Below are 26786 nucleotides of genomic sequence, written 5' to 3' on the forward strand. Positions count from 1 at the left end.
TCTACTCACTGAAGAAAGAAGTAGGAATTTAGAGATGAGGAAAATAGATGATATAGGAAGAAATTGTAATAGTTAATATGAAAGTTAATAAAGCTTGAACTAGGCAGTAGCATTATGAATGGAAAACAAATAGTGGCATTCAAGAGACCCCTTTGAAGTAGCATTGAGATGCTTTGAGTATCACAAAAAGGGTAAGTTGATATCATCTCCTTGAGATGAAGGCCTGCTTAGCAATAAAATAATAAAAAAACATAGACTACAGACCTATCTGAAAGTATTGCCTTTGGGATTACGCTAATGATATCAGCTCAAGCTATATATTTTCAGGGTTTTTCTACTTAGGAATTAAAAGGTAAATGTCACTGAGAAAAAAGTAGCATGACAGACAATGATCTTAATATTTAGCAAATATATTATGCATTAAATAGAATGGAATTTGAAAAGTAGAGTCTAGAGTCTATAGATGTGGTTCAGAAACTGGAAAATATTTCCGTGCAGAACTGTGACAAATCAAGGTGTTATAGAATCACATCATTTCATCTTAGTTTCTGCAAACATGGAATACTGAGTAGTATACTTACACAAAAGTCAAATAGTATCAAGTTTTCCCAATTCACCAATACAGAAAAAATGAAAACAAATGTTAATGAAATTTCTCAGTTTTAAGTTTCCCTGCTCAATAAAAGGAAAAGTTTTCTTTTTCAACTTTTGATATCTACTACTGTTTCCTAACAGGAAACAGAATAAATTTTTAAAAAGCTAAATAATATTAATGTAAATGTCAGAAATGTGATCATAAGAAAATCTTGGATGTATTAGTTTTTAGTTGCAGGGGCTTACTTACATATATTCATGTACTTTTTTAGTAATGTTATTTCACAGAAAAAAAACTATACAAATTATCATGAAATTTTTCAAACAACTCTCTAACAATTGTGAGTCACAGCTAGGAAGTTCCCTTGAAAAGAGCAAGCAGGGACTGAAATGTAGAAATTGTCAAAAACAAGGTAGGAAAGGCAAGGAAATGGTGATAGAAAGGGGAAATAATGTTATTTCCTATATACCCGCTCTGTTCCACTTTCTGTGTTATGTTTGATTCTTTTATATGTCATCTATTATCTTCAAATCCAGTAAGAAGTGGCATAAATAATTTCAATAAACAGATGAGAACTGGAATTTCAGAGAGCTCCATTTACTTTCTGTAAGTTTCAGAAAGTAGCTGAGATAGTTCAGACTGTTTTCAAAGCCTGCTTGCTTTCCACATACTAGGCTATCTAGAGGATGTAAAATTAAAAGTGATTAATAAGCCAAATTCAACCTATTGAGAGGTGAAGCCAGCTGGACTTCCTGGGTCGAGTGGGGACTTGGAGAACTTTTCTGTCTGGCTAGAGGATTGTAAATGCACCAATCAGCACTCTGTGTCTAGCTAAAGGATTGTAAGTGCACCAGTCAGCACTCTGTAAAAATGCACCAATCAGTGCTCTGTGTCTAGCTAAAGGATTGTAAATGCACCAATCAGCACTCTGTAAAAACGCAGCAATCAACACTGTGTGTCTAGCTAAAGGATTGTAAATGCACTAATCAGCACTCTGTAAAAACACATGAATCAGCACTCTGTGTCTAGCTAAAGGATTGTAAATGCACCAATCAGCACTCTGTAAAATGGACTAATCAGTGCTCTATAAAATGGACCAATCAGCAGGATGTGGGTGGGGCCAAATAAGAGAATAAAAGCTGCCACCCCAGCCAGCAGTGGCAACCCGCTGGGGTCCCCTTCCACATTGTGAAAGCTTTGTTCTTTTGCACTTCACAATAAATCTTGCTGCTGCTCACTCTTTGGGTCCACACTACCTTTATGAGCTGTAACACTCACGGGGAGGGTCTGCAGCTTCGTTCCTGAAGTCAGCGAGACCACGAGCCCACCAGGAGGAACAAACAACTCCGGACCTGCCACCTTTAAGAGGTGTAACACTCACTGTGAAGGTCTGCAGCTTCACTCCTGAAGTCAGTGAGACCACGAACCCACTGGGAGGAACAAACAACTCCGGATGCACCACCTTTAAGAGCCGTAACACTCACTGTGAAGGTCTGCAGCTTCACTCCTGAAGTCAGCAAGACCACGAACCCACCAGAAGGAAGAAACTCTGGACACACCTGAACATCTGAAGGAACAAACTCCAGACACACTATCTTTAAGAGCTGTAATACTCACCACGAGGGTCTGCAGCTTCATTCTTGAAGTCAGCAAGACCAAGAACCCACCGGAAGGAATAAATTCTGGACACACTATTAGGTTGTAGTTGATTTAAAACATGAAAGGATAAATGTAACATCCAATATTTGTATTGCTAGTTTATCATTGCTACTATTTCCACTTCTTTAACTAGTTCCAACCCACCTGGTTAAGTTTGTTTTGCATGTTACAAATATAAAAGACGTTTAAAAGAAACAACAACCCTATCTTCTTTTTGATCTAGAAGCAAATAAGAATATGATAAAATTTCAGAAAATCAAGAAAAATCCAAATAAAATAAACTCAGCTCTAGTGGGCTCATTTCAACATACTAGAGTTAGGAAATTCTCTTTGAGGTAGGATTAAGCTTACTTCATGAACACTCAATTTATTTCTACTGTAAAACCACTCTTGGTGTAATGTAGCTGCCATTCATTAACATCAGAATTCTCCCAGTAGGTCTGGGATATTTAAATGTAGCAGCAGCATTCTAAAGTGGAGGCTGATTTAACCTATCAATCCCGCCACTGGATACTACCTAAAGGAAAATAAGTCACTGTATCAAAAAGACACCTGTACATGTATGTTTATTGCAGCTCCATTCATAATTGCAAAGATATGGAACTCAGAAAACGTGGTGTGTGTGTGAGAGTGTGTGTGTGTATACAATGGAATACTAATCAGCCTCAATAAGGAATGGAATAATGTCTTTTGCAGCCACTTGGTTGGAACTGGAGGCCATTATTATAAGTAAAGTAATTCAGGAATGAAAAACCATATACTGCACGTTCTCACTTATAAATGGGAGCTAAGCTATGGGTATTCAAAGACATGCAGTGTCATATAATGGACAGTGGAGATTCAGAAAGGGAGAGGCTAGTGAAGAGGGGTGAAAGATGAAAAACTACCTATTGGGTAAAATGTACACTACTAAGTTGATGGGTGCACTGAAATGCTAGTCTTCATCACTATACAATTCATCCATGTAACCAAACACCACTTGTATCCCTAAAGTTACTGAAATTTTAAAAAGGTGCTAAGAAGAAAAAAAATTGAGGCTGAAGATATGAGTCATCTCACACAAATGAGAAATTCGACTGCAAACTTTGATTAGGAAATCAAGTGGCCAGGAATTACAAAAATTATTTCAGAAACTTATTACACTGCGTATCATTTCTGCATATCCAGTTCTGATCTCTGATTGATAATACAATCTCATACTACTTCCTTTCTGTGATTAGGTTGTTAGTTTAAACCCCAGTAGTTACTAGGCCTAGTTTCCTTCCTTGCTGCTCATCAACCATAGGCACTCATATTAGGACTGCTAACACTTCTATCTCCATCACACTAACCCCAGAACAAGAGTACGATGTTCTAGTTTGAGCTCTCATTTCTGTGGTGCACAGAATATAAGCTAAGACATCTCAAAATGTAATTTTCCAAGATACAAGATGAAACTAGAAACAAACCATTTCAATAAATCCTAGAATGATAACTCTATGATTGATTTTAAGGCCATATAACAGTATGGCCAAGTACATGTCTTATTGATATTTATAGCATTTGACACAGCTCATAGCTTTCATAAAATAGATGTTTTATAATCAAGTGATTATTTGAAAAGAAATATCAGTGGCAGTCAGAGTTTATAAAGCTAAACAAAAAAGCTATCTCTGGTTGATACAAGCAGCAAATGAATACACTGAAAGATTTGCAGAAGAGGTTGGGAAATGAAACTTATATAATGGGTAGGAATAAAAAAGACTAGGTGGAAATGAGAACCACAGAATGGTTCCAGAGGATGAGCTCCATGGAGACACCATAGCCACTATTTTGAATGACAAATACCATAGCTTGCCCATCACCATGACCCATGCTGAACATTTAACTTTGCAAGTAGCACCATTCCCACGTTTGTCCCTAGAAGCTGGATGTGAATACCACAATTTGGCCACAGGTGTTTTTCTGACCATGTCTCAGATGTTCTGTTAATTTAAACGTTTTATTGTATCAGGCTTTAGTGGTTAAAGAGGGGCTCTTTGAAGTATTTTACTTGAGAAGATGAATGGAAGATGTTTTAAGTCTTTAAAAGACACATATTGACTAATTTTATCTTACTTTAGATGATGGAACAAATACTATTGAGTATAATTTATGAGAACACAGGATTTTTTTTTCAATATAGAGAAATCCAAAATTAAAATGGGCAAAATCTTTGCTACTAGAAGTAATCGTGCAGGAATGAGATGGTCACCTCCTAGAGATAACACAGAACAAATTACTGTTTGAGTGTGAGATTGGACCACATAACTGCTGAGAGTAACTCACTCTAGGTCTCCATAGTGCTTTGATCTCTGCCGTTGAATTTCATGTAAAGTAGTTTATATAGTTTACATTGCTAATTGGCCTTCAAGATGAAAGCAATTTTACATTTGTACAGAAGAACAAAATTTGCCTCCAGCCTTTTGAAAATAATTATTTATGTGTAATGACATATCATAATTATTTCTTACTGCTTTCCTTAGTATTTATGGTGTTGACAGGTATATTTCAGCTTGATGTGGCTATTGGCTTTGGAAACTGAATATTTTAATTTTCATTCAGATAGATTGTTAGATATAGAATATTTTGGCCAGGCACGGTGGCTCACGGCTGTAATCCCAGCACTTTGGGAGGCCAAGGTGAGTGGATCACGAGGTCAGGAGATCGAGACCATCCTGGCTAACATGGTGAAACCCCATCTCTACTAAAAAATACAAAAAATTAGCCAGGCGTGGTGGCGGGCGCCTGTAGTCCCAGCTACTTGGGGGTGCTGAGGCAGGAGAATGGCGTGAACTCCGGAGGCACAGCTTGCAGTGAGCTGAGATCACGCCACTGCGCTCTAGCCTGGGTGACAGAGTGAGACTGCATCTCAAAAAAGAAAAAAAAAGAATATTTCCTGTACTTTTTTTTGAATAATTATTTGGCTTTTTAAAAGTAATTCCAAAAGTACAGAAAAGTTGAAATACAGTACTAATTCCTGATTACCCTTTGCTCAAGTTTCCAAATAGTTAATATGTTCCTATATTTGATTAATCATTATTTTCATTCTCTCCGTGTGTTCATGTGAGTAGGTATGTATTATTAAAGAAAAATTACATTAATAAATTCAAAAAAACAAATAAGACTTTGTTCAAGAATACTGCAATAGGAAAGAGAGATTGAATTCAACTTTACAGAAACAAAAGGTTGGAGAATTTTTAAATGCTTAGGTGAGCTAGTGGGAAAGTACTGAAGCACATTATGGGGGAGGTTGGTCAAAGTAATTAGACCATCTGTGTTTGCTAATGCGTGTTTATCTAAGTTGGGATCCTACCCCTGCAAGGAAACTGAGAGTTAAGAGTGCTATCTTTCTTAATGAATTACATTTCAAAGGGATCATTTCCAGGTTCTTGAGAAAGACATTCTTGAGTTGTAAAACTGTAAAACTAGCAAGAAACTAGATGATTTACATAATGGGCAGAAACAATTTACAATTTTAAGTTTTCTGAAGGAAGTGCCCTAAGAAAAGTGAATTTAGGCACCTATGGTCAGGAAGAAATCTGTTTAAAGTTTGGCAAAGCTGAAGGGAACTGAAAGGCCATCTTGGTCAATGTGTGTATATATGGGTCTTGGCAATAGCACAATTATGGCATATAGGGTTCAAAACAACAAATGTACATACACATGCATACATCTACACACATATATATGCATGTGGATGTGTGTATATTTATACTTTTTTCAGAAATGTTTCAGAGTAAGAAACAGACATGACACCCCTTCACCTCTAAATACTCCAGTATTCTTTCATAAAAACAATATAATTATCTTACAGACAATCTCATGCACACATTTTCTTATATTTAATAACTATAGTATAATTGTTAAAATCAGGACGTTACTGCATATGATTTTCACAACAACCCTAGACTGCAAAGTTACTGATAGGCTACATTTTTACTAATGAAGGAAACATGCATATTGGCATTTGGCTCCAAGACTGGGGACCAGAGATATTACATAGATTTTTTTCTATTTTAGTAAAGAACAACTCTAAGATTTACTACATATGGCTTCCTTTACGGCAAACCATGTTGAACAGCAATTGATAGTGGTTATGCATGTTTGTAATAAATGTGAAGATGTGTGTTTTAGTAAACTCAAGACAGTGTGTTTTCCATCAAGGTCTCTAGAATTTTGGAATTCTTTACTACTTCTGGCTGTGTCAGAAAATAGAGTAGTTTGAATTTAAATGCTTGTGGTGAAACCCATATGTTGTATTACACATTTGCCAGGTTGCTGTAGGAAGCTCAACAAAACCAAAGGAGTCCCTTCCATTATTAATGAATCTCTAGGCTCTTAGGCACATTCTGTGAGCCATAGAAATAAATGAAATATTCATTAAAACACTTAAACTATTAATATTATAGCAACAAAGATAAAAGAAATAACATGGTTTAATTAATAACCTCTCTTTGGATTGAGTTATCATGCTACAATTTTCTGAGAAAAAAAACAACAATTAAAATAATTCCTCAAAAACTTAGAAGATATATTATGTTCTTTGTGTTCATAAGTCTGTTGTTTGGCTACCTACAGAAATGTACCGATGTCAGAGTAAGAATTTTAATATATAAGCAAACATTAGTAAGGAAGACAAGGAAACCATTCTTTCTTTCTTTCTTTCTTTTTCTTTTTTTTCTTTCTCCTTCCTTCCTTCCTCCCTCCCTCCTTCCCTCCCTCCCTATCTTCCTTCTTTCTTTCCTTCCTTCCTTCTTTCCTCCCTCTCTCCATCCCTCCCTCCCTTCTTTCTCTCACTCTCTCACTCTTTCACTCAGGCTAGAGTGCAGTGGTGTGATCTCCACTCACTACAACCTCCCCCTCCAGGGTTTAAGCAATTCTCATGCCTCAGCCTCCCAAGTAGCTGGGATTACAGGTGTGCACCACCACACTTGCCTAATTTGTGTATTTTTAGTAGAGATGGGGTTTCGCCATGTTGGCCAGGCTGGTCTCAAACTCCTGGCCTCAAGTGATGCGCCCACTTCAGCCTCCCAAAATTTGGGGATTAATTAGTCAGTGAGCCACCATGCCTGTCCCATTTTTCTATTTTTAATAAATCTGCATTTGTTAACATCTAGACACACACTAATACAACTGACCCTGAACACCACGGATTTGAATAGCATGGGTCCACTTATATGTGAATTTTATTTCACTTCTGCCACCCCTGAGAGCAAGGCCAATCATTTCTCTTTCTCCTTCTCCTCGGCCTACTCAATGTGAAGATGATAAAGATGAAGACCTTTGTGATGATTCACTTCCACTTAATAAATAATAAATACATTTTTCTACCTTATGATTTTCTTAATAACATGTTCTTTTCTCTAGCTTTCTTTATTGTAAGAACACAGTATATAATACATATAACACAAAAAATATATGTTAATCAAATTTATGTTATCAGTAACACTTCTGGCCAACTGCAGGCAATTAGTAGTTAAGTGTTTGGGTGATCGAAAGTTATACATGGATTTTCAACTGCATGGTGCCCAGCACCCCTAACCCCCAACATTGTTTAAGGGTCAATTGTATAAGATATCTGAATTGTTGAGTAAGTATTTTTCAAAGTTTCTGTTAGAAGTCAGCAAATCTTTTTTTTAAAGGGTTAGAGAGTAAATATCTCGGTTTTGCATGCTATGTGTGGTCTCAATCATATATTCTTCTTCGAATTTTGTTAAAAATTTGTAAAAATATGAAAACAATTTTTAGTGTAAGGGCCATACCAAAGTATGCCAGGTATCAGATTTGACACATGGGTTTAGCCTGGTTGCTAATCAATGACCTAGAGCATATGTTACAGTCCACTGAAGAAAATTAGACATCATTTATTTTATATGAGGTTAGTAGAGGTTCTTAAAATTTTCTCTAAAGAATTATTTGTCTTCATGTGATCAAATACAATCAGTGGCAAAAATTCCAAAATGTATGCTACTGCTGGTCCTATTGTCAAAATGACTACCAAACTAATGATTCTATTAACACATTAGTGCTGAATAAAATGGAAGTCTGAATTTAAGTTTAATAAATATGAAATTAGTGTTTATCAACCTAGTGGCATTCTTCTATATGTGAACCCAATCTCTTTAAAATCACTATGAATCAATATATAATTGAACATGAACAAGCAGTACAAAGATTTCCTAGTTATTACATATATGTGCATCCAAGTACTATTATAATTTCTACTTAACCTACAATAATACTTATTGTTAAGCAATCTTGGTTGCAAAGGGAAAAAGCCTGACCTGAGGAAGGCAAATATTATGGTATATTTTACTCACTAATGTGTAATTAGTGTTTAGAAGAATCCTTGGTACTGAAGATACTAAATAAATATTAAATAAATGGATAGAAAAAAGTTCTGATAATCAGACCACCAAGAGCAGTAAGGACTTGTTAGAGAGAAAATCAGACCTGAAGTCATAAAGTTACCAAAGAGAAAATCATGACAAGATTCAGACTTAAGGGAGAAGACAGAGACCACCAGAAGAGGGATACACGGCAGGAATTGGAGCAGAGTAGAAATTCAGAAGTCCCAGTTCTGCAACTGGACATGAGAACACAAGAGAATCATGCTAAATCTCTGACTATCTGCTGGTCTCGAAATCTTCGTTTTCCTTGGTGGAGCAGAATTGGCTTCAAAGTATGCCTTGAGTTGAACCTACAAGTGGGGATCTTGTGGCCTGCAAGTTGGGATCCCCTAAAAGTGGGGATCAAGTCCCATCCCTTGAAAAAGGAGATTTTTGATTCACGGAAGTCAGCCCAGAGTCTGACACCTAGCAGTTGCTTACTACTTTACTTATTAAAGAAGCAACTCTGTGGGAAAGAGAGTCAAGCAGATCATAAAGCTGTATTTTTTTCTTTTCACATATTTATAAAGTATCACATAATTTGTATGAAATAGTTACCAAATATATTGAGATTCACAATGGCTGCCAATTTAGTAATTAATATATTTTAGTTACAATGCTTTCTGATGAATATTTTTACAAGTGTTTTATCCACTTTGCTACTTTAATAAATGTGGCATACTGAACATCATTTCTTTTCGATGATGATTTCATGTTGTTAATTTAATTACTCATTAATTGCTAATAATGATTTTGATATTAATGCTTTTGGTCCTAGGACTGGCCTCAATACAAACTATTACCTTTATTTATTTTTATTTAAAAGTATGGTGAGGATGTGATTATAAAATATAAGTTAAACAGAAATATCACATTATAAACATCAGTAAAATGTGTGATTTCTCGAATAATAAATCAGTACAGAAACAAAAGTATTTACTAATTTTGTTCTAGAGACAAGGTTGAGTTTAGACAAGTTTTTATTATTTCAAAACTAGGATTTGGGAAATAAATCACTGAGAAAATAGAGCAATTATGTTAAGAGAAAAATTTTAAACAACTCTGTAGTCCTTTTAGCAATACACAGTGGGTTACAGAGAACAATTGAGTTACTCTTCTGTGTCTCCTGATTTTCCTGAATTTACACTCAGCCTAATGGTTGCAGTATTCCACACAGCACTTAGCATATCATAGTAATCCAGTAAGTAGATTTGAATTGATTTGCTATAAAACCAAGATCTTGGGTGAAGTTACAAACAAATATAATACAGTGGAGCAGTGAAGCTGGTCCCTACCAGCTCACGCAATTGAATCGCTCAATTTTCAGGAAAGATGAGAGACATTATTGAACAATTAAATTGTATAAACTTAAAATTAAATGAATTCTACTACAAACAAATATAATAAACATTCAAAATTCATTACTTCCAAATCATCATATTACATTATACCATCTCTGATCCTCAGGTTGTGAATGGTCTAATATACTTTATAACATAATTTATAACTATATTGTATATCTAATATACTTTATAACATACTTTATAACTATATTGCTGTGCATCTCTTTCCATTTTTGTCTTAAGTGACATCACTTTATAGCATGACATGTACCATGGTGGTAGCATTTACAACAAGAGAATTGGCAAATGCTACAAGCTGGGCTTATTTTCCCTCAAAGAATCAAAAGTTAAACACTTATGAGCATATCAGTCTTCATAGTGGACAAACATATTTTTCTGTCTATTTGTAGCATGATCATATAACCGAGATAAGTCTTAGAGAGAACTTGATCCAAAAGTTTACAAGGTAAAAACATGTGACATGCTCATGCAGATTTATTTATTAAAATTGTTCTTCTAAATTAGGTAAAAACATAGAAATAAACATTAACTAGAAAGGACAGTCTGAATTCTCCATTAAGAAGACTTGATAGGATCAATCAGTCAATATATAATTGCCTGTAAATAGCAGAAAGCCAAATTATTACACTCCCTATGTGTGGATGAATGCAATTAATAAAAGTTCAATTTTTTCTCAGTCAACCACATGATTTTTTTTATTTTAACCCCTGCTTATTGACCACTCTGTTAGCAAGTGTGCAACACATTATCCTGGACATGAGCCAGCTTCACCAATGCCAAGTTGGATCCCATCATTGATACATTCAGGAGCATTTGGTACATTCAATAGAAGTCACAGCTGAGGATTTTTGCCTTCTCTGACCAGCCTATTTATGAGCTTTTCCTCATATGAAAGGAAACAAGTTTGGAAAAGTGACTGTGGCACTCATCGAGGGGAAAATAAAACCTTTAGGGAAGAATCATTTCAAGAATAGAATTTCTAAATTTTTCCCTGTTAACCATTTGATATGTATGAATGTGACAAAAGAAAGAGAAATTAAACAAATACAACTTTCATTTTAAAAGTTCAGATATACAGCTATATTTACAATGGTGTCTATGTGGATATATTTCTGCACAGGCAGAGAAAGATACTGGAGGCATTTCCCACCAAATAGTGACAGTAGTTGTCTCTAGATGTTGTTATATTTGATAATTTTATTTTTGCATTTTAAAATTTACCATTAAAATTTTATAATTAGCATGCATTCTTTAATTATAAAATAAAACAAAGTAAAAAGAAATAAAAGCCAGGCGCGGTGGCTCATGCCTGTAATTTCCACACTTTGGGAGTCCGAAGTGGGAAGATCACCTGAGGTCAGGAGTTCAAGACCAGCCTGGCCAACATGGTGAAACCCCATCTCTACTAAAAAAAAAAAAAAAATACAAAAAAATTATCCGGGCATGGTGGCGGGTGCCTGTAATCCCACCTACTTGGGAGGCTGAGGCAGGAGAATCGGTTGAACCCAAGAGGAGGAGGTTGCAGTGAGCAGAGAATGTACCATTGCACTCTAGCCTGGGCAACAAGACTGAAACTTCATCTCAAAAAATAAAATAAAATAAAATAAATTTTAAAATCTAGAATTTTTTAACATTTAAATTCAGTTTCTTCCAATTTGTTATAAAAAGTTAAGTTGCTCTTAATTTTTGGAAAATTATAGAATTTAAAGAAGCCAATTTTTCTCATAAACACAATCACATTACTTTCTATATTTTAAAAAAACTAAGTAGGAAGCAATCCTATATAATAAATAATTTTCATATGCTACTCTTCCTTTTGCAATTTGAAAGTAAATATATAAAATAATGACTAAAAGCATGAGGTTTGAATGCTGGCAGATGCAGCTTCAAAGTCCCACTATACCATTTACTATGTAAGTAGAGGCAAGCTATTTATCTTTTCTCTCCTTTTTTTTTCAAAATAGAAATAAGTATATGTAACTTGCAGAAATTTCATTAAGATTAAATATGAAATATGTCTAGCATGCCATTAACAACCAATAGCTTCAATATCATTAAAAGAGGAAAAGGTATTTCAGAAATATGCTTACGAAGACTTAAACGGAATTCAGATATTTGGTCTTGAAATTGTTTTAACATTCGAGCCAATTAGAATCACTTTACAAAATTAAATGTTCAGACCTCTGATATTTAGAATGATAGCCATGATTCAAGTGTTCATTACAAAATAAAGAAAATTATGCTGCCAGGATATTTGTATAATCTTTATTGCTCTCATTTCTGCTTCTGTAGTGTTTCTATTCTTCTGAACTGCAGAGAGCAAAGATGCATATGTTGTTCCAGCTGCTGTTGCTTTAGGCTCTCCACATTGGTGTTAACTTGTGAGACTCTGATATACGGAGCCAAGAATATGTTTTAATTTTTTTCACAGCAGATTATATAACAAGCTTTTATGTCACAATATGCAAATCTGGTTATTGCCTGGAAAGATTTCAACAGTGGCTGAAGTTCCATTTAATGAGATACATACAGTCTTCAAATTTTTATTCAGACACCACTATGGGCTGGGCATTATTCCCAGAACTAGGAATCAATGACTAAGACAAATATCCAGATTTTGTGAAGCTTCTCATTTAGTTGTGGGGGAGATAATCATAATAAATATGTAATATACATATAGAGGAAGATAAGAGGTACTGTGGAAAAATAGTGGAAGATAAGGGAAACTATGAGTTAGAATTTACATGTACTTCCAGTCCTTAGAAAAATCATTGCTGATACCATGTCTGCCCACACTATTAAAATTGCAGTCCCTTCTGTAACTTAGACTAAGTTCCCCTAAACTTGCACACTGTTCTGCATAGCAATTATTGCTATTATTAATGTTTTTTTTTTTTTTTGAGACAGGGTCTCGCTCTGTCACCCAGGCTAGAGTGCAGTGGTATGATCTCAGCTCACTGCAGCCTCCACCCTCTAGGTTCAAGTGATTCTCTCGCCTCAGCCTCCCTAGTAGCTGGGATTACAGTCGTGTGCCACCATGCCCGGCTAATTTTTGGTATCTTTAGCAGACACGGGGTTTCACCATGTTGGCCAGGCTGGTCTGGAACTCCTGACCTCAGGTGATCCACCCTGCTCTGCCTCCCAAAGTGTTGGAATTACAGGCATGAGCCACTGTGCCCAGCCTATTATTATTATTTAATACCTTTCTTTGCTCTGCCATTAGAATGTAAACTCTATGAATACAGGAATTTTTCCTGTTTTGTTCTTTGCATCTGTTTTGTTCTCACTTCAGGCAAAACCAGTAATGTTTTGTTCAATAATCTGGTAGAAAATCTTGAAAAGTGCTCAGGGAGTGAATAGTGAAGGACCATGCTAAAGAATTTCAAATTTCTCGTTCTGGGCATTGTGAGCTACTAAACACTTAGAATAATCTGTTTTGCGCTTAGGGAGAGAAGGAATGGAGGAAAGAATAGAGGCCCTGGGCAAAGATGAATGCCTCCCTTTGTAGTGGCAAGGCGGCTGTAGAAGTAGTAATGGAAATGAAAGATGGATAGTTTGTTGTCAATTGGAAATTGGGAGAGAGAAAGGAGAAATTAGGACTTCCAGGCTTCAAGTTTGAATGACTAGATGGATAGTGATTCATTTCTATGGACCACAAAATAAGAAAACAGGAGAAGGGACACATTTGAGAATGTATGTTCAGTTGAAATATTCTGAGTTTGAATAAATACATGTGATACTCTGGTAGAGTAAATATATTTATTTTTATTGTTTTTGAGATGGAATCTCGCTCTGTTGCCCAGGCTGGAGTGCAGTGGTGCAATATCGGCTCACTGCAACCTCCGCCTCCTGGGTTCAAGTGATTCTTCTGCCTCAGCCTCCAGAGTAGCTGGGATTACAGGAGCCTGCCACCACACCCGGCTAATTTTTGTATTTTTAGTAGAGACAGGGTTTCACCATATTGACCAGGCTGGTCTCGAACTCCTGACCATGTGATCCACCTGCCTTGGCCTCCCAAAGTGCTGGAATTACAGCAGTGAGCCATCATGCCCGGCCAGGTAGAGTAAATTTAAAACTGGAGTCCTGAAGATATTAAGATTGGAATTTTTAGGAATTATAAGCATATTGCTACTAGTTGAAGTTAAGAGTTAGGATGAAAAATAACAGTGTTTTATATGCTGGAGGAGAAAGAAAACAAAAAGGAGATGTTTTTAAAAGGCAAAGTGAAATCCCATTGGCAGAACAATTGACAATACAGGTGAAAAGAGCTCTGTGCCTCTAAAATAGGCCAAAAGGATACAATGATGCTTTCTCCTATTCCTGCCAAAGTGGCTATAGGAAACTTCATTTTTCTCATCTTCACTTGGCCTAGGTACATGTGTTCTTAATAATTGCTATAAATAAGCTAACTACTCTTCTTTTGCTCTCCTTTCATGTCTATTTTGCTTAAGGGCTTAGATGGGGTTGCATTCCACCTCAAATCAACTCCAGACCTGGGCTGAAGGCACAAGTCATCCACCACCAGGAGACTCTGCCTTTCATCATCTACCAGATACCTGGATCTGCCTTAAAGGGCAGATCACTCCTACTCTTTTCTAAAGACTTCTATCTGATGCCTTCTCAGTAGAAATTATGTATTAGTACCCCATAGCAGGTTGCAAATAAGTGATTTGGATTCTCTCTTTTAAACTGTACATCCCTTAGGAAAAAGATATGTATGATGAGAGAGGGTTTTCAATTGCTTCCTTTTCCTTCTTTAGTACTCACCTGGAAAACTCACCAGTACAATACATTCTCTTGTCTTCTACAGCTGAGCTGCTGAGCACGTCTTGAGGAAATCACACAACGCTCATAAGGGTCATCACATAGGTAATGTTAGAAACTTTTACTAAAACCTTATTACTGATGAGGAAGGATTTTGCATGCGTTCCATCTGTACTCTTTCATATTTTGCACAATGGCTAGTTCACTTCTTTAGAGATGCCTGGAGGCCCAAACTCCAGCACTCCATCATTCTCAATACTCTTACCTCACAGAGAAAATAGAGGCCATACATTCCCTCAGCTTCTTGCCTACCACTGACATATTTTTTTTTCTATTCTGATCCTGGTTGCTGTTGAAAAATATGATCAAATCCTCTATTAAGCTAACTATTTTAGTAAGTATCATTAATAATACTACTACTATAGTGTCATTATCTCACAAAGTTTCTACCTTATTTATTTTTAATTTTTTTATTTTTTTATGTTTTTATGAGTACATAGTAGGTGTGTATATTTATGGGGTACATGAGATATTTTGACATATTTTGATACATGTATACAACATGAAATAAGCATATCATGGAAAATGGGATATCCATCCCCTCAAGCATTTATTTTTTGAGTTACAAATAGTCCAATTACATTCTTTAACTTATTTTAAATATACAATTAAGTTATTATTGATATAGTCTACCTATTGTGCTATCATCAAATAGTCTTATTCATTCTTTCTAATTTTTTGTAACCATTAATGATTTCCACCTTTTACCCAACCCTCCACTACTTTCCTAACCTCTGGTAATCATCCTTCTACTCTCTATGTCCATGAGTTCAATTGATTTGGTTTTGAGATTCCACAAATAAGTGAGAACATGTGATGTGTGTCTTTTTGTGTCTGGCTTATTTCACTTAACATGATAGAGAGGTGACAGCATGCAGGCAGCCCTTGCTCACTCTCGGCGCCTCCTCAGCCTCGGTGCCCACTCTGGCCACACTTGAGGAGCCCTTCAGCCTGCATCTGGACTGTGGGAGCCCCTCTCTGGGCTGGCTGAGGCTGGAGCTGGCTCCCTTTGCTTGCAGGGAGGTGTCAAGGGAGAGGTGCTGGCGGGAACCGGGGCTACACGTGGTGCTTGTGGACCAGCGTGAGTTCCAGGTGGGCGTGAGCTCATTGCGCCCCAGACTTGGAGCGGCCGGCCGGTGCCGACAGCCCAGGCAGTGAGGGGCTTAGCACCCTGGGACAGCAGCTGCGGAGGGTACGCCGGGTCCCCCAGCAGTGCCGGCCCACCGGGGCTGCACTTGAATCCACGCTGGGCCTCAGCTGCCTCCCCATGGGGCAGGGCTCAGGACCTGCAGCCCACCATGCCAGAGCCTCCTCCCTGCTGTGGACTCCTGCGTGGCCTGAGCCTCCCCGATGAGCACTGCCCCCTGCTCCGCGGTGCCCGGTCCCGGTCCCATCAACTGCCCAAGGGCTGAGGAGTGCGGACACATGGCTTGGGACTGGTGGGCAGCTCTGCCTGCGGCCCTGGCACGGGATCCACTAGGCGAAGCCAGCTGGGCTCCTGAGTTGGGTGGTGACTTGGAGAACCTTTATGTCTAGCTAAAGGATTGTAAACACACCAATCAGCACCCTGTGAATAGAGCACTCATAAACATAAGAATGCAGATATCTCTTTGATTCATCGATTTTCTTTCCTGTAGATATATAGCCAGCAGTGGGATTGGTGGATCACATGGTAGAATTTAGCAGAGAATCCATTAAGTTCCTTAGATTTTATTTGATGGAAGACATTTTATTACTGCTTTGATCTTACTACTTGTCACTGGTCTCTTTAAGTTTTTTATTTCTTCATGGTTCAGTCTTGGAAGATTGTGTACATCCAGGAATTCATTCATTTCCTCTAGGTTTTCCAATTTGTTGTTATATAGTTGTTCATAATAGAATCTAATGATTCTTTGTATTTCTGTGGTATCAATTGTAATATTTCCCTTTTTATCTCTGATTTTATTTGGGTCCTCTCTTTTTTATTATTCTAGCTAAATGTTTGACGATTTTGTTTATCTTTTGAAAAAAGCCAACTTTTCCTTTTGTTTATCTGTATGTTGTTTAGTCTCACTTTTTATCTCTGCTCTGATCTTTATGATTTCTTTTATTCTACTATTTTTGGGTGTTTTTGCTTTTATAGTTTCTTGAGATGTATTGTTAGATTGTATGTTTAGACTTTTTCTATGTTTTATTGCTATAAACTTTCCTCTTAGTACCTCTGATACAGTTTGGCTGTGTCCCCACCCAAATCTCATCTTGAATTGTAGTTCCTATAATCCCCATATGTCATGGGAGGGACCAGGTAAAGATAACTAAATCATGGGAGCTGTTTCTCCCATCCTGTTTTCATGATAGTGAGTTAGTTCTCATGAGATCTGATGGTTTTATGAGGGGCTTTGCCCTTTGCTGGGCTGTTATTCTTCTCCTTCCTGCTGCCTGTGAAGAAGGACATATTTGCTTCCTCTTCTGCCATGACTGTAAGTTTCCTGAGGCTTCTCCAGCCCTGTGGAACTGTGAGTCAATTAACCCCCTTTCCTTTATAAATTACCCAGTCTCTGGTATTTCTTCACAGCAGCATGAGAATGGACTAATACAGTAAATTGGTACAACAGAGAGTGGGATATTGCTGTAAAGATACTCAAAAATGTAGAAACAACTTTGGAACTCTGTAACAGGCAGATGTTGGAACAGTTTGGAGGGCTCAGAAGAAGACAGGAAAATGTGGGAAAGGTTGGAACTTCCTAGAGACTTGTTGAATGGCTTTGACAAAAATGTTGATAATGATATGGACAATGAAGTTCAGGTTGAGATGGTCTCAGATGGAGATGAAGAACTTTTTGGGAACTGGAGTAAAGGTTACTCTTGCTATGCAAATAGACTGGCAATATTTTGCCCCTGCCCTAGAGATCTTTGAAACTTTGAACCTGAGAGAGATAATTCAGAGTTTCTGGTAGAGGAAATTTCTAAGTGGCAAAATGTTCAAGGGGAAGCAGACCATAAAAGTTTGAAAAATTTGCAACCTGATGATGTGATAGAAAAGAAAAACCCACTTTCTGGTGAGAAATTTATGCCTGCTGCAGAAATTTGCATAAGTGACAAGGAGCTAAATGTTAATCACCAAGACAATGGCAGAGAATATCTCCAGAGCATGTCAGAGACCTTCACAACAGCCCTTCCCATCACAAGCCAGGAGGCCTAGGAAGGAAAAATGGTTTCCTGGGCTGGGTCCAGGGCTGCTGTGTGCAGCCCCAGGGCTTGATGTCCTGCATTCCAGCTGCTCTAGCCATACCAAAAAGAGGCCAAGGTACAGCTCAGGTTGTTGTTTCAGATTGGGCAAGCCCCAAGCCTTGGCAGCTTCCACATGGTGTTGGTCTTGCAAATGCATAGAAATCAAGCATTGAGGTTTGTGAAACTCGACTTGGACTTTAGAGGATGTGTGGAAAAGCCTGGATGTCCAGGCAGAACTTTGCTGCAGGGATGGGGCCCTCATAGAGAACCTCTGCTAGGACAGTGCAAAAGGGAAATGTGGGGTTGGAGCCCCCACACAGAGGCCCATAGTGGGGCCTGCCTAGTGGAACTGTGAGAAGAGGGCCACTGTCTTCCAGACCCCAGAGTGGTAGATTTACTGACAGCTTGCACTGTGCACCTGGGAAAGTCACAGACACTCAATATCAGCCTGTGAAAGCAGCCAGGAGAGGGCTGTGCCCTGCAAAGCCACAGGGGTGGAGTGTACCAAGGCCATGGAAGCTCACCTCTTGTATTAGCATAACATGGATGTGAGACTCGGAGTCAAAGGAGATCATTTTGGAACTTTAAGGTTTAATGACTGCCCTATTGGATTTTGGACTTGCATGGTGCCTGTAACCCATTTGTTTTGGCCAATTTCTCCCATTTGGAATGGATGTACTTACCCAATGCCTTTAACCCCTTTATATCTAGGAAGTAACCAACTTGCTTTTGAGTTTATAGGCTCATAGGTGGAAGGGAACTTGCGTTGTCTCAAATGAGACTTTGGACTTCGACTTTTGAGTTAATGCTGGTATGAGTTAAGACTTTGGGGGACTATTGGAAGGGCATGATTGTGTTTTGAATTGTGAGGAAATGAGATTTAGGATGGGCGAGGGTGGAAAGATATGGTTTGGCTGTGTCCCTACCCAAATCTCATCTTGAATTTTCGTTCTCATAATCCCCATGTCATGGGAAGGACAAGGTGGAGATAATTGTTTCATGGGAGTGGTTTCCACCATCCTGATCTTGTGATACTGAGTTAGTTTTCATGAGATCTGATGGTTTCATAAAGGATTTTCCTCTTTGCTGGACTCTCATTCTTCTTCCTGCCACCATGTGAAGAAGTACATGTTTGCTTCCCCTTCCACCATCATTCCAAGTTTCCTGAAGCCTCCCCAGCCCAGTGGAACTGTGAGTTAATTAAACCTCTTTCCTTTATAAATTAACCAGTCTTGGGTATTTTTTTCATAGCAGCATGAGAATGGACAACTAGAACCTCTTTTCCTGTACCCCATAGGTTTTGCTATGTTTTCTTTCCATTTCCATTTCCATTTAATTTTTTTTCTTTCTTTCCTTCTTTTTTTTTTTTTTTTGACAGAGTCTCACCCTGTTGCCAGGCTGGAGTGCAGAGGCACAATCTTGGCTCACTGCAATCTCCGCCTCCCAGGTTCAAGTGATTCTCCTGCCTCAACCTCCTGAGTAGCTGGGACTACATGCACGTGCCACCACACTCAACTAATTTTTGTATTTTTAGTAGAGACAGGGTTTCACCATGTTGGCCAGGATCATCTCGATCTCTTGACCTTGTGATCCACCTGCCTCAGCCCCCAAAGTACTGGGATTACAGGCATGAGCCATCATGCCCGGCCCTTTATTTCCTTCTTAATTTCTTTATTGAACATTGGTCATTTAGGAATATGTGTTTAATTTCCATGTATTGGTAAAATTTCCAAAATTCCTTGTGTTATTGATTTCTAGTTTCATTTCATTTTGGTCAGAAAATATGCTTGGTATAATTTTTACTTTTCTGAATTTGTTGAGGTTGTTTTTGGAGCCTAACATATGGTCTATCCTGAAAACGTTTTAAGTGCTAATGAGAAGACTATGTATTCTGCAGCAGTTGGATGGAGTGTTCTATAAATGTTAGGTCCATTTGTTCTAGAGTATAGTTAACTCTCATGTTTCTTTGTTGATTTTCTGCCTGGATGATCTGTTCATTGCCAGAAATGGGGTGTTGAAATCCCTAACCGTTATTGTAGTGTAGACTATCCCTGCCAATAAATCTAATATTTGTTTTATGTAACTGGGGGCTCCAGTTTTGGGTGCCTATTTGTTTACTATTGTTATATCTTGCTGAATTGACCCACTTATCATGATATAACAACCTTCTATGGGTCTTTTTACAGTTCTTGACTTGAAATCTATCTTATCTGATATAAGCTCAGTTACCCTGGCTCTCTTCAGGTTTTCATTTTTATGAAATATTTTTTCCATCCCCACACTTTCTGTGTGTCTTTACACGTGAAGTGAGTTTCTTCTAGGCAGCATATACGCGGGTCTTGTTTTTTAATCCGTTCAGCCACTTTTAATTGGATAATTTAGTCAATTTATCTTCAATGTCATAATTGATAGTTAAAGCCTTACTACTTTCATTTGTTGCTTGTTTTGTGGGTTGTTTTGTAACTCTTCTCTTATTCTCTTTCATTTTATGGTCTTCCTTTGTGGTTAAATAATTTTGTCTGGTAGTATGCATTAATTTATTCCTTTTTATTATTAGTGTGCCTATTATAGATTTTTGCTTTGTGGTGGTAACCTAAGAAGCATACCAAAAGCATTCTATAATTACAAGTATTTAAAACTGATACCAATGTACTGTGATCACACAAAAAATAAAACAAACAAACAACTCTCTAAAAATCCTGTGCAAACTAACTCCCTTCTCCACCAACATTTTGAATTTTTGATGTCACAATTTACATTTTGTATCACTTAACTTTTATCGAGTTGTTATTTTTTTAATAGTTTTGTCTTTTAGTCTTCTTACTAACAATATAAGTGGTTTAAGTACAATAGTTAAAATATTAGAGTAACAATCATATTAGCTTCCTTTTCTTTCAATTTGAATAGCTTTCATTAGCATTTCTTGTATGACAGGTCTGGTAGCAATAAATCCCCTTAGCTTTTCTATTTCTGGGAAAGTCCTTATTTGTCTTTCATTTCTGAAAAATAACTTTGCTGGGTACAGTGTTCTTGATATAATTTTTTTCTTCAGTATTCTGAATACATTGTTGCACTTCCTCTTTGCGTGTAAGGTTTCTCCTGCAAAGTCTGCCACCAGGTGCATTGGATCTCTCTTACATGTTATTTGCTTCTTTTCCCTTGTTGCTTTCAGGATCCTCTCTTTGTCTTGGACATTTGAGAATTCAATTATAATTTCTGGAAGTATTCTTATTTGGGTTGAATTGGATTGGTGAATGTTGGCCTTCATGTACCTAGATATTTATATATTTCTCCAGATTTTCAAAGGTTTAAAGTTATTATTCATTTGAATAAGCTTACTTACACTTTGTCTTTCTCAGTTCTCTAACTTCAATAAATTGGATACTTGCCATGTTGATGTTGTTCCATAGGACCCATAAGCTTGGTTTAATTTTTCACTATTTTTCTTTTTTCCTCCTCTGATTGTACATTTTCAAATAGTCCATCTTCAAGTTTACTGATTCTTTTTTCTGTTTGATTAGTCCTGCTCTTGATGCCCTCTATTGCATTTTTTTTTATTTCATTCATTGTGTTTAGTAGGTCCAGGATTTCCTTTTTTTAATTTTCATATCTTTGTTAAAATTTCTCTGGCAAATTTTTGAATTAACTATCTGTGTTTTCTTGAAGTTCATCAGGCTTCTTTAAAACAGCTATTTTGTATTCTTTGTATGAGAGATTACACATCTTCATCACTATAGGGCCAGTCTTTAGTGCCTTATTTTGTCCATTTGGTTACATCCTATTTTCCTGTATGTTCTTGATACCTTTGGAAGTGTGATGATGTCTGCCCATTTGGAAGTGTGATGATGTCTGCCCATTAAGTATGTATTTTAGTCTTTACAATCTGACTTTGATTGTGCCTGTCCTTCTTCAGAGGAGCATCTAGGAATTCTAAACTGACTGTTGTATGCCCTGAGCCTATATCTACAGCATCTATCTTAGCATTAGAGGACATTCTTAGCCCAAGTCTAGGAGAGCTGCAAAGGTTGTAGGGTTGACATGGCTTTCTGGCCCTGATGGACCTGGGGAAGGCCCAGTGAGGGTACTAAGGCTGTGTAGGAATGCCGGCCAGGGACCTGAATTCAAAAGGCTGTCTCAGTGTCCCAGATGCACATGTTTCCCTGCAGGTCTCTGCACAAACAGGATGGGTCCTACTCTGCACATACAGAGTATTTCTCAGGAGGGGCCAGAGATGAGACTAGGCCCCTTCAGGATCTGCTGTGGAATGAAGACTGGCATGCCTGTCACATTGGCTTAGATGGGTATGCATCTCCCAGTAGGTTCCTACACAGATGAGCTAGTTCCTCAACTATAGTAGGGGACCTAGAGTTGAGCCTGGGATCTGGTGTGGGACAGAGGCTGAAAGCCTGGTCTCTTCAAAGAGTGGTATGCATTACCCAGCAAGTTCCTACACAGATAGGACATTTCCTTGACTGCAAAGAGAGAGACTAGACTGAAACTGGGCCCCCTTGGAATCTGCTATGGGACAGAGGCTAGAGAGCCTGTCACATTGTCCCAGACAGGTATGAGGCTGTTAGCACATCCCTACACAGATGGGATAGTTTCCAGTTGCAGCAAAAGGGACCAGAGGTGAGATTAGACCTCCTTGGGATCTGTTGTGGGATGGAGGTTGGCAAGCTTGTCTGGAAGGCTTAGAATCTTAGACTGGGAGATATGGGTGAGTCTCCCTCCGGGTCCCTGTGAGAGGGACTCTGAGTTAGGAACTCAGCTAAGGAAAGCTGAAGAAGCACCACAGGACAACATTCAGGTTCACTGCTGAGACTGATGTCAATGGGCTAATAAGCCCTTCCACCAAGGCACTAATGTGCATCATTCCTTGTGGACCCCTTGACAGATGGCTTTGCTTAAAAGCTCAAGGCCAAGTGGGGCTATAGCCAAGCCTCTTGGGGAACTCTCCTGTTTCTGGTCTTGAACCTGTAAGCAAGCTCAGTAGGGAAGATCAGCCACTTTGGTGTTGATCTGTTCTCTCAAAACTACCTTCCTAAGTCTTAGGCTCTACCAGGGTTTCACAAACTCCTACCTGATTCCTGAGACATTTGACTGTGGATGGGTGCAGAAAAAGCTCCACCTTTCAACACTTCCACATTGGAGACAATATTTCACATGAGTTTTGGGAGCAGACATTGAAACTACAGCACAGCTACAGCATAAAGAAATGTAATATAGTTGAGAAAAGTTAGGACAAAGAATGTATGTAGAAACAAAGCTGAAGTTGAGTAAGTAAAAAAAACTGAAGTTGTGTTTAAATTGTAACTTAAAACACAAAAATGAATTAAGAGAGCCAGAAATAGTAAGTAGAAAGTTTCATATTAATGTACTCTCTCTATAATTGCTCTTCTCTCTTCTCTCTTTTGAAAAACAAAATATATATATAAAGCAATAATTGTACACGTATTGTTGGATTAGTAAAATATAGATGCAATATACACAATAATAATAGCACATTAATGGGAAAGAAAACATAGACCTATGTAGGACCAACTTTTTCATATCTCATTGAAATTAAGTTAGTATAAATATAAAGTTGATTCTGATGAGTAAGAATATATATAGTAAGTTCCAGAACAACTGCTAAAAAATACATATTTTACATATATATACTAAAAGATCAAAAAAGAAATTAAAATGTTACACTAGGAAATATTAAGGTAATCCAAAAAGCCATAAAATAGGAATATAGAAACAAAAACATATGAGACATAGAAAACAGAAAGTAAATAGTAATATGCTAATACAACTCCATCAATAATAACATTTAAATATGAGTGAATTAAACAATCCAATTAAAATGCAGAGTTTGTAAAACTGGACACAGAAACAAAAAAACAAAATCCACCTACATGTAGTCTACAGGTGACTCACTTTAGAATCAGAGATTCAAGTTGGTTAAAAATAGCCTAGAGGCCAGGTGTGGTGGCTCACGCCTGTAATCCCAGCACTTTGGGAGTCTGCGGCAGGCGGATCGTGAGGTCAGGAGATCGAGACCATCCTGGCTACCGCAGTGAAACCCCATCTCTACTAAAAATAAAAAAAAAATTAGTCAGGTGTGGTGGGGGGTGCCTGTAGTTCCAGCTATGCCGGAGGCTGAGGCAGGAGAATGGCATGAACCTGGGAGGTGGAGCTTTCAGTGAGCCGAGATTGTGCCACTGCCCTCCAGCCTAGGTGATAGCAAGACTCCATCTCAAAAAATATAAATAAATAAAATAAAATAAAATAAAATAAAATAAAATAAAAGGCTAGAAAACACCAAACACAAGAAAACTGGTGTGTTTATACCTGTATTAGGTAAAACAGACTTTATAATAAAATAGAGATCTACAGGGACATTTCATAATAAGAAGTGCTAATCCATCAGAAAGATACACAAAATATAAACACATATGCACCTAACAGAGGTCCCCAAAATACACAAAATAAAAACTGAAAAAATTGAAATGGAAAATAGAAAAATAACGATAACAAACAGATATTTTAATATCTTATTTTTAATAATGGAGAGGATAGAGAAACCAATCTTGTAAAAGAAGAACAATGTTGGAGAACTAACACATGTAAATTCAATACTTACTACAAAGCTACACCAATCCATTATGTGATTATGTCATAAGGCTAGACACATAGACCAAAGCAATAGGATTGACAGTCAAAAAAAAAAACCCCTAACATCTACAGTTATTTGATTTTTGACTACAGTGCCAAGACAAATCAATGAGGAAGAATAGTCTTTTCAACAGGTGATGCATGTGGGGAAGGAGATTAGCAGAACTTCTTTCCTGAGCACCAATCACAACCCTGCTGATCAAAATAGGATCTGGTCAAAACAGGATGCGGTAAAGAAACTATCCCAAACCAGCTAAAACAAGCATGGTGATAAAAGCAACCTTCTAGTTGCCCTCACTGCTCATTATATGTTAATTATAATGCATTAATAACTAAAAGACACTCCCATCAGCACCATGACAGTTTATAAGTGCCATAGCAATGTCCAGAATTTTCAATATATGGTTTAAAAGGGGAGGAACCCTCAGTTCTGGGGACACCCCATCCTTGTTCTAGAGTATCTGTGAATAACCTGCAACTTATTTAGCATATAATTAAGAATAGCTATAAATATAGCTAGCCAGCAGTCCATGAGTGCTACTCTGCCTATGGTGAAGCCCTGCTCTATGGAGCAGCCATTTTCCTGTGCTCTGTTGCTCTAATAAAGTTGTTTTGCTTTTACTTTACTCTGTTTGCTCACTCTTGAATTCTTTCCTGTATGAAGCCAAAAACTCTACCAGGCTGAGCCCCAGTTTTGGGGTTTGCCTGCATCACTTGGACATTAGATATCCACATGAAAAAGAAATCTGGAGGTCTACTATACGGCATGATGACTATAGTTAACAATGTGTTGTATACTTGGAAGTTGCTAAGACAATGGATTTTAAATGGACTCACTACAAAAAAAGTATTTGAAATGAGGGATATGTCAATTAGTTTGATTTAATCATTCCACAACTTATACATATACCAAAACACCACACTGTTTACCATAGAAATACACAAATTTATCAATTTAAAAAGTTAACTGAATATAGTTGGATATTTTCCTCATATCACACACAGAAACTAACTTAAAACAGAACATGAACCTAAATATTTAAAATAAAACTATAAAATTGCTAGAGGAAAATATGGGAGAATATCTTCATGAGCTTCAGGTAGGTCACAAAACATAAAATATAAAACTTGAAGTATGTCAAAATTAAAACTCTTTTGCTTTAAAAAATTAATATAAATAAAGTGGAAACAAATAGCATAGAATGGGAGAAGATATTTATAAATCATATATTGGATAAAGGACTCATATATATAATACAAATAATTCTTCAACTTAATAATAAAAAAACAAACAATCCAAATAAAAAAATAACAGAGAATCTAAGTAGGTTGGGCGTGGAGGCTCACGCCTGTAATCCCAGCACTTTGGGAGGCCAAGGCAGGCGGGTTACCTGAAGTCGGGAGTTCAAGACCAGTATGACCAACATGGGGAAACCCCATCCCTACTAAAAAATAAAAATAAATAAAAAATTAGCCGGATGTGGTGGCGCATGCCTGTAATCCCAGCTATTTGGGAGGCTGAGGCAGGAGAATCGCTTGAACCCAGGAGGCAGAGGTTGCAATGAGCCGAGATCACGCCATTGCACTCCAGCCTGGGCAACAAGAGCAAAACTCCATCTCAAAAAAAAAAAAAGAATCTAAGTAGACATTTCTCCGAAGAGGATATACAAATGATTAGCACATAAAAAGATGGTAAAAACCATTAGTCATTAGAGAAATGAAAATCAAAATCACGGTGATATACCACTTTTCATTGCTTTGATGGGTATAATCAAAATATCATAATAATCATGTAATAAGAGTTGACAAAGATGTGGAGAAAATGGAACTCATACATTGGTGGTGAGAATGGTGCAGCCACTTTGGAAAATAGTCTGATAGTTCCTCAAAATGTGAAATATAGAGTTCCATATGATTCAGCAACTGCACTCTTAGGTTTATACTAAGAGAAATGAAAACATATTCACATGAAACTTGTTCAGAAATATCCATAGAAGTTCTGTTAGTGATAGCCAAAGAATAGAAACAACCAAAATTTCCGTCAACTGACAGACAAATATTAAT

General features: G+C 37.4%; 1 pseudogene; it reads left to right on the forward strand.

The window, feature by feature from the left end:
- The first annotated feature begins 8759 nt into the window (after window positions 1-8759).
- Window positions 8760-26786, forward strand: part of LOC100979823 (piggyBac transposable element-derived protein 3-like) — a 44154-nt pseudogene continuing 26127 nt past the window's right edge.

The sequence above is a fragment of the Pan paniscus genome, chromosome 3 (genome assembly GCF_029289425.2).
Source record: "Pan paniscus chromosome 3, NHGRI_mPanPan1-v2.0_pri, whole genome shotgun sequence".
Taxonomy (NCBI): Eukaryota; Metazoa; Chordata; class Mammalia; order Primates; family Hominidae; genus Pan; species Pan paniscus.